The sequence below is a fragment of the Myodes glareolus genome, chromosome 1, assembly GCF_982192425.1.
Source record: "Myodes glareolus chromosome 1, mMyoGla1.1, whole genome shotgun sequence".
In the NCBI taxonomy this organism is placed as follows: Eukaryota; Metazoa; Chordata; class Mammalia; order Rodentia; family Cricetidae; genus Myodes; species Myodes glareolus.
In genome coordinates this window covers 55,160,564-55,167,304 of record NC_142026.1, presented here as the reverse complement: position 1 = coordinate 55,167,304, position 6,741 = coordinate 55,160,564, and the positions used below count along the sequence as shown (strand labels likewise).

Here is a 6,741-nt window from a genome sequence, read left to right as displayed (position 1 = left end):
CTTCCCCCAAGACTCTGTTTCTCTAGTGGGTGTTAAGAGATTTCTTTTTTGCTGTAAGAAGTGATGACTCAGAGGTTAAATGTGCTGGCTGCTCTTCCTGAGGACCAGGCTGAAATCCCATGCGGTGACTCACAATCTCCATACCAGGAGATCTGATGCTCCCTTCTGGCCTCTGGGGACATGGCACACATGTGATGCACAGACATATATGCAGGCAAAATACCCATCCATGTAAAATAATAAAATAAAAATATCTGTGATCACAACACACACAGCACCCAGTGGGTTTGGTGAGTCCTTCTGGGGGGACAATCGGATCAAAGGATGTCAACATTCTGTTACTGGGACAAGGGTGACAACTCTTAGGAGAAAGATTGATTTTGACTCACAATTTCAGAGGGTTCAACCCACTGCTGTGGATCTGTGGCAAGGCAGAACACTATGGAACAGCCAGTACAAAGCTGCTCGTATCTCTGAGGTCAGAATACAGAGAGTAACAGGGAGGATCCAAAGGCAAGCCACATCCCCAGTTATCTGTTTTCTCCAATCAGACCCTACCTCCTAACAGCCCCATCCAGCCCTGCGTACACCGATGGGCTGACATCGCCACCCTCGTGGTCCAATTACCTCTCAGCAGTATCACTACCTGAGACCCAGCCTTCAACCCATGAGCTTTTTCGAGGGACACTTCAGATCCAAACCACAGAACCAAGAGTCACCTCAGGCACCTTCAAACTTGCAACTGGTGTCAGAAATGTGGGTGTTCTTGAACCTCCAAAACTCTGCTGTCCCTTTGGGGGTCAGGGTGACAATCATGCCCCTGATATTTGATGGTCCTCATCCAACAGAGAAGAGCGGCACTGGCTCAGAGCCCTTGGTCAGCAACTTGATACTCAGCTAGAAGGCAATATAATACTTTGTCCCCATGTGTTTTCACTGAAGTTATCGTAATGGCTATCTTCTATTTATATCGAATAGCATCGGCTTCCCACAGGACTGGCTTTTAGAGTAAATTTATTAAGTTAAAAGAAGTTGGTCCTTACATGAGAGCAGTGTATTGTACAGGTGGAGGAAGATGTGGCAAAGGCTGAAGGATGCCATGTTTGGGAAAGAACACCCTAGGAACATCCTAGAGCGTCTGCATTCTGGTGTGACTGCCCAGCCAGGGGCAAAGACACAGCTATTTCTCCTATTCTAAAGAGTACTTCCCCTCCCTGTGACAGTCTTTTTGCTTCTTCCCCAGGGCTGTGCAATGTTTTTAAAAAAGTGGCTTACAGTTGTTCGTAGTGGCGCACACCTTTAATCCCAGTACTTGGGAAGCAGAAGCATGTGGATGGACGTTTGTGGGTTCAAGGCCAGCCTAGTCTACATAGTGAGTTATAGGATAGGCAGGTCTACATTTTGAGACCCTGTCTCAAAAATAAAATAAAACGAGCCATAGTTGGCAATAAACTTTTTATCATTGGCATTATGCATTCATTTTTTCATATTATACATATTTAAATCAGAAAGACATGGTTGGTGCACACCTATAATTCCAACAGCTGGGAATTTGAAGCAGAGGGCATTGAGTGTGAGGTCAGCTTGGGCTAAGTAATGAGCCTGTCTCAGAACTTTAAGAAGAGACAATAATACTAACAACAATGATAAGTAGAGCTGAGTCGGTAAAGTGCTTGCTAAGCACGTGGGAGACCCTAGGTTCAATTCCTAGCACCGTAGGAAACTGAGTGTGGTAAGTGGCTGAAGTACATGTCTGTATGTCTGTTATCACTCATTCAGGAGATGGAAACAGAACCAGCCTAGGCTACAGAGAGACCCTCCTTAAAAAGAATAGAATAGTAATATTTTCAGATGATTTGATTGTGTGTGTGTGTGTGTGTGTGTGTGAGAGAGAGAGAGAGAGAGAGAGAGAGAGAGATCTTGCTGATTGGTAGATTTTGCTTGCTTTTTCCCTGAGATGTGAATAAGATATATTTACACTGACAGATCACTCTCTGAGTCTTCCAAGGCTGCTTCAACTGTGAGGAAATAGCTCCCAGCAGTTGCTCCTGCTCTGATAAAGTGGTCGGTGTCAGTAATGAGTTTGCAGCCCCTCTCTTCAGACAGAGACCATCTCCCTGTCTTTAGGAATGCCCCAGAACACCGAAACCCGTGGGCAGTCAGGTTCCTTACATGAATGATGTAGTCTCTGTACATAACCCCTCCATACACCCAGAGCCTCTCTAGGTAGGTGTCCACGGAGGCCAGAGGCATCACATCCCTCTGGAGCTCGTGTTAGAGATGGAGACACCCAACATGGGTTCTTGGAATCGAACTGGAATCCTCTGCAAAAGGAATCCATGTTCTTAACTGTTCTTTACTGATGAACCAGATCTCCAACACTTTTTATTTCAGGTGAGTGTGTGTGTGTGTGCGTGTGTGTGTGTGTGTGTGTGTGTGTGTGTGTGCATGTAGGGACTACAGAGGCCAGAAGAGGGGGCCAAATTCTCTAGCAGCTGGTGTTACAACCAGTTGTGAGCTACCAGATATTGGTGCCAGAAATCAGTATGTACTCTTAAAGACTGAGCCATCTTCCCAGCCCCTTCATCTAATTTTTTGAGACAGGATCCTGTCGCTGAACCTAGGCTTCCCCGCCCCCACCAGACTAGCTTCCCTCTCCCATTCACCCACCCCCCACCCCTATAAACAAACTTCCCCCTCCCACCCTCCCTCCAGACTAGCTTCCACCTCCTCCCCAGTGTTGGACCTACAGGTGTGAGCTGCCACAATTGACTTTTTTGTTTGTTTGTTTGTTTTTCAAAAATAGGGTTTCACTGTGTATCCCTGGCTGTCCTGGAACTCACTCTAAACCAGACTGTTCTCAAACTCACAGAGATCTGTCTGCTTCTACCTCTCCAGTGATGGGATTAAAGGCATGCGCCACCATGCCAGGCTCACACATGGCTTCTTATGTGGGTACTGAGGGTCCAAATACGGGTCCTGAGAGCACTCTACCTGGTGTGATTTATTTATTATATGAAACACTCTGACATTTTCTCTTATATTTATTTAGTTTTGTTTATTTGTTTTCTTTTTTGCCTGTCTTTGAGACAGGGTCTCACTATGTAGCTCTAGCTAGCCTAGAACTTGCTATGCAGACCAGGTTGATTTGAACTCACAGTGATTCTCTTGCCTCTGCACCCCCCGCCAGCTCTGGGATTACAGGTGTACACCACTGACACTCAACTTAGTTAGTTATTTTTAAGACAGGGGTTCATGTAGGCCAGGCTAGACTTGGACTTGAGATATGCAGCCAAGGGCGTTAAACTTCTGATCCTCCTGCCTTCACCTTCGAAGTGCTGACTCCAGGTATGCTCCACTATAACTGGTTTTATAGGGTACTGGGGTTCAGATGGGAACATCTAGCCATACTGGACAGGCACCCAGCTCATTTCACATTCAGCCTAAGATTTTCTTTTCTTATTGTTATTCCTTTGCTCTGGTCCCTTTAAGGGCTAGCCACGCCCACTCCCAGCCACTTCTGACCTCCCTTAACTCTTTCTCTTCTGTCCCCGTCTCTTGGCGTGTGCACACGTGTCTCTGTCTCTCTCTCTATGTCTGTCTCCATGTCTCTCTGTCTCCCTCTTCTTTAAGTAATAAATATTTAGCTTTATGTTTAGCCTTCTGTCTATTTATTATGTCCTGTACACCTTTTATCCACCAAATCCACCCGCCAGCTCTGCCACTCGCCGTGTGGAACCTGCACCCGTTCTGGCGGCAGCCTCTGCCTGGACTAGCCTGCCTCGGTCACCTGCCAACATATTATTTTTTTAAGAACAAAATTGGTGCCGCAGACTCGAGAGATTCACCCGGCCAGGGTCCCAGCCTCAGGTTTTGTCCGGGACTCTGAGCTCCAATTTCTGGGATTGAATCGGGACCGAGGGCTTTCTCAACACCGACCCACATGTTCCATCTGCCTGGAGTCATTCCTACAAACAACACCAGCTTCTAATCGTGAGTTTCCCCACTCCAGCCAGCTTAACTGAGTCTTTTAACTCAGGATTGACCGGTTTTCCCGCTGTTTTTAGGCTGGGGGGGGACTTCTCTGCCCCTTCGCTGGCGTTCATTACGGCTTGCATCCTCTGTTAAGCCCGTGCCTGGGACAGCTTGGCTAATGGCCAGCTCCCAGCATTCCTGCACCTGGGGGCCCGGAACCCCCAGTTCTCTTCCTCTCTTATTTCATTCTTTTTCTTCCTTCTCATCTTTCTCATGGACGGAATGGCTGATCTGGTTCGGCCTATAGCACCCCACACGTGGATTAGGGACGCCCACCCACGTGTCCTGGATGGTCGATCCATCTGTATCTCACCTAAACGGGGAGCTGTTCACGCTGTAGGCTCGAGATGCCACGGTTTTTGTGGTTTTTTTCACGGTCTTGACCTGGGAAAGCAAGTCATTCCAGCCTAAATATGCCTTACTTAAAACCCTCCACACTTATCCATCTTTAAATTGTCTGTTTGCGCGGGTTTTCACGATTCAAGATTCTGGATAGTAATGGCCCATGGCAGGCAGCCCCCGACTTTTAAAATTCCTGCCAGATTTTCCATTCCAGCCGTGACATGGTGCAGTTTTTGGTTCCAGCCTTTTGCCCCCCTCTGTGGCTTATGGTTCGGCATGGCGGCTCAGCAACAGGGCAGCTCACGCCTTTAGGTCACTCTTTATTAAGCTTAAAATCTTTACAGCTCAAAAATTGTAACTTTTCCCCCATAACACGTGGCCGCCGCCATGTTCATTGGGGTCAGGTGACTTTATCGCTAGATTCACTGAGAGCCAGGTCATGTGACCAAACTCTTCCATTCTTATGTATGTCCTGCCTTCCCTTCCCCCCCTCGGTGTTCACTGAAATCCTCTTGTTAACTCTCATTACAGGTGTTTTGCATAGTGACACACTTCTGATAGGACTCATCAGAGACATGCACTTTGCCTAATTCCTGTTCAATCTTTCTATGTATAATAATCATTCATTATATCTCATTTCAGACTACAAAATCATAAGTCTCATATTTTAAACTACTATGTACTTTTTTAAAAAAAATATTTATTTATTTATTATGTATACAATATTCTGTTTTACATGTATGCCTGCAGGCCAGAAGAGGGCACCAGACCTCATTACAGATGGTTGTGAGCCACCATGTGGTTGCTGGGAATTGAACTCAGGACCTTTGGAAGAGCAGGCAATGCTCTTAACCTCTGAGCCATCTCTCCAGCCCACTACTATGTACTTTTAACTCTTATATTTAATATTAAGCTGTTCTCTACCATTGTCAGTTCTGCCACTAATCTTAATGTTACAAACAGGTTTTTTTTTTCTTTCTTTCTGTCTTTTTACGACTGTGAATCTTACCTGTAAAGAGTTAGTACAGTCAAGTTCAGACCCAACCTTCCAGACAGATTCTATACTGCAGCTATACTTTATAAACAGCCTCAACTGCTCAGAGATCTGGGGAATGTGATATTTAAGTATTTAATTATTTAAAATAACTTTTCATAACAAAAAGAGACAGGTTGGCTCCTAGCAAGCACTCTGTTTCCTCCAAGAAGACAGAAGACAAACAGTCACAGAACAACGTCCATCTGCAGTTTGCTTCAACTGCCAAACGCTGACCATTGGGCAAAAACTGCCTTTCACCTAAACTGAAGACCTCCAGACGTGGACAGAATCACTGGAATCGACAGCCTAGCTGCCCAGGTAAGGTAGGCCTGTCTTCCTACAGATTTCTTAGCCCACAGGGTCTTCTGAAGCCTGACAGACTCTGCGCTAAGCAGCAAAGGTCAAATACAACCTTCAGCAACCATGGAGGACCCAAAAGAGTAGCTCTGGGTGCCAACCAAGTAAGTTCTCTGCCATTTTTTAATCAATAACTCAATTAAAATCTTATCCTTCTCAAAGATCTCTGACAGTTTGATAGCTGAGAGGTTTTGCCAGACTGCCTCACCAAATAAAAATACCTTTCACTGTACAAAAATATGTCACAGCCATTATACAATGTATATGTCTAAAACTTCTATTTTTCTTATGAGTTCCAGGGAGCAAAATTTAAAAAACCCACCATAAACAGGTCAGATACATACCTCTCAATTCCCTGGTACTAAAAAATTTTTCTTAATTTAACTTTGTCCTCTGTTCTGCCAACACCCTAACCAGGTACAAGGGACACCAGACATTTCCATGCCACAGACACCTGTCAGGAGCAGAGGCCAACTATGCCAGGATGTGACCAGCACCCAGCCTTCTCTTGGATCCTCCCCCCAAAGACGATGCCCACAAATCAGCCGGAAGCAGTCTTGAGAATTCTCCGCCCCAATTCCTTCAAACTGTAATGTCTAAGCTTCTACTTTTTAGTATAAAAAGGTTCCGGGAATGTTATTCCTTTGCTCTGGTCCCTTTAAGGGCTAGCCACGCCCACTCCCAGCCACTTCTGACCTCCCTCGTCGCCATCTTAACTCTTTCTCTTCTGTCCCCCATCTCTTGGCGTGTGCACACGTGTCTCTGTCTCTCTCTATGTCTGTCTCCATGTCTCTCTGTCTCCCTCTTCTTTAAGTAATAAATATTTAGCTTTATGTTTAGCCTTCTGTCTATTTATTATGTCCTGTACACCTTTTATCCGCCAACTCCACCCGCCAGCTCTGCCACTCGCCGCGTGGAACCTGCACCCGTTCTGGCGGCAGCCTCTGCCTGGACTAGCCTGCCTCGGTCAC

At 45.9% G+C, this 6,741-nt stretch overlaps 1 long non-coding RNA gene across 1 annotated transcript; it reads left to right on the top strand.

Annotated features, from left to right (window-relative positions):
- Window positions 1–3,556: 3,556 nt before the first annotated feature.
- LOC148123345 (uncharacterized) lies at window positions 3,557–6,603 on the top strand. Its single transcript, XR_015737930.1, has 2 exons — window positions 3,557–3,993; window positions 6,188–6,603. It is a non-coding gene; the product is annotated as an uncharacterized LOC148123345 (long non-coding RNA).
- The last annotated feature ends 138 nt before the right edge of the window (window positions 6,604–6,741 follow it).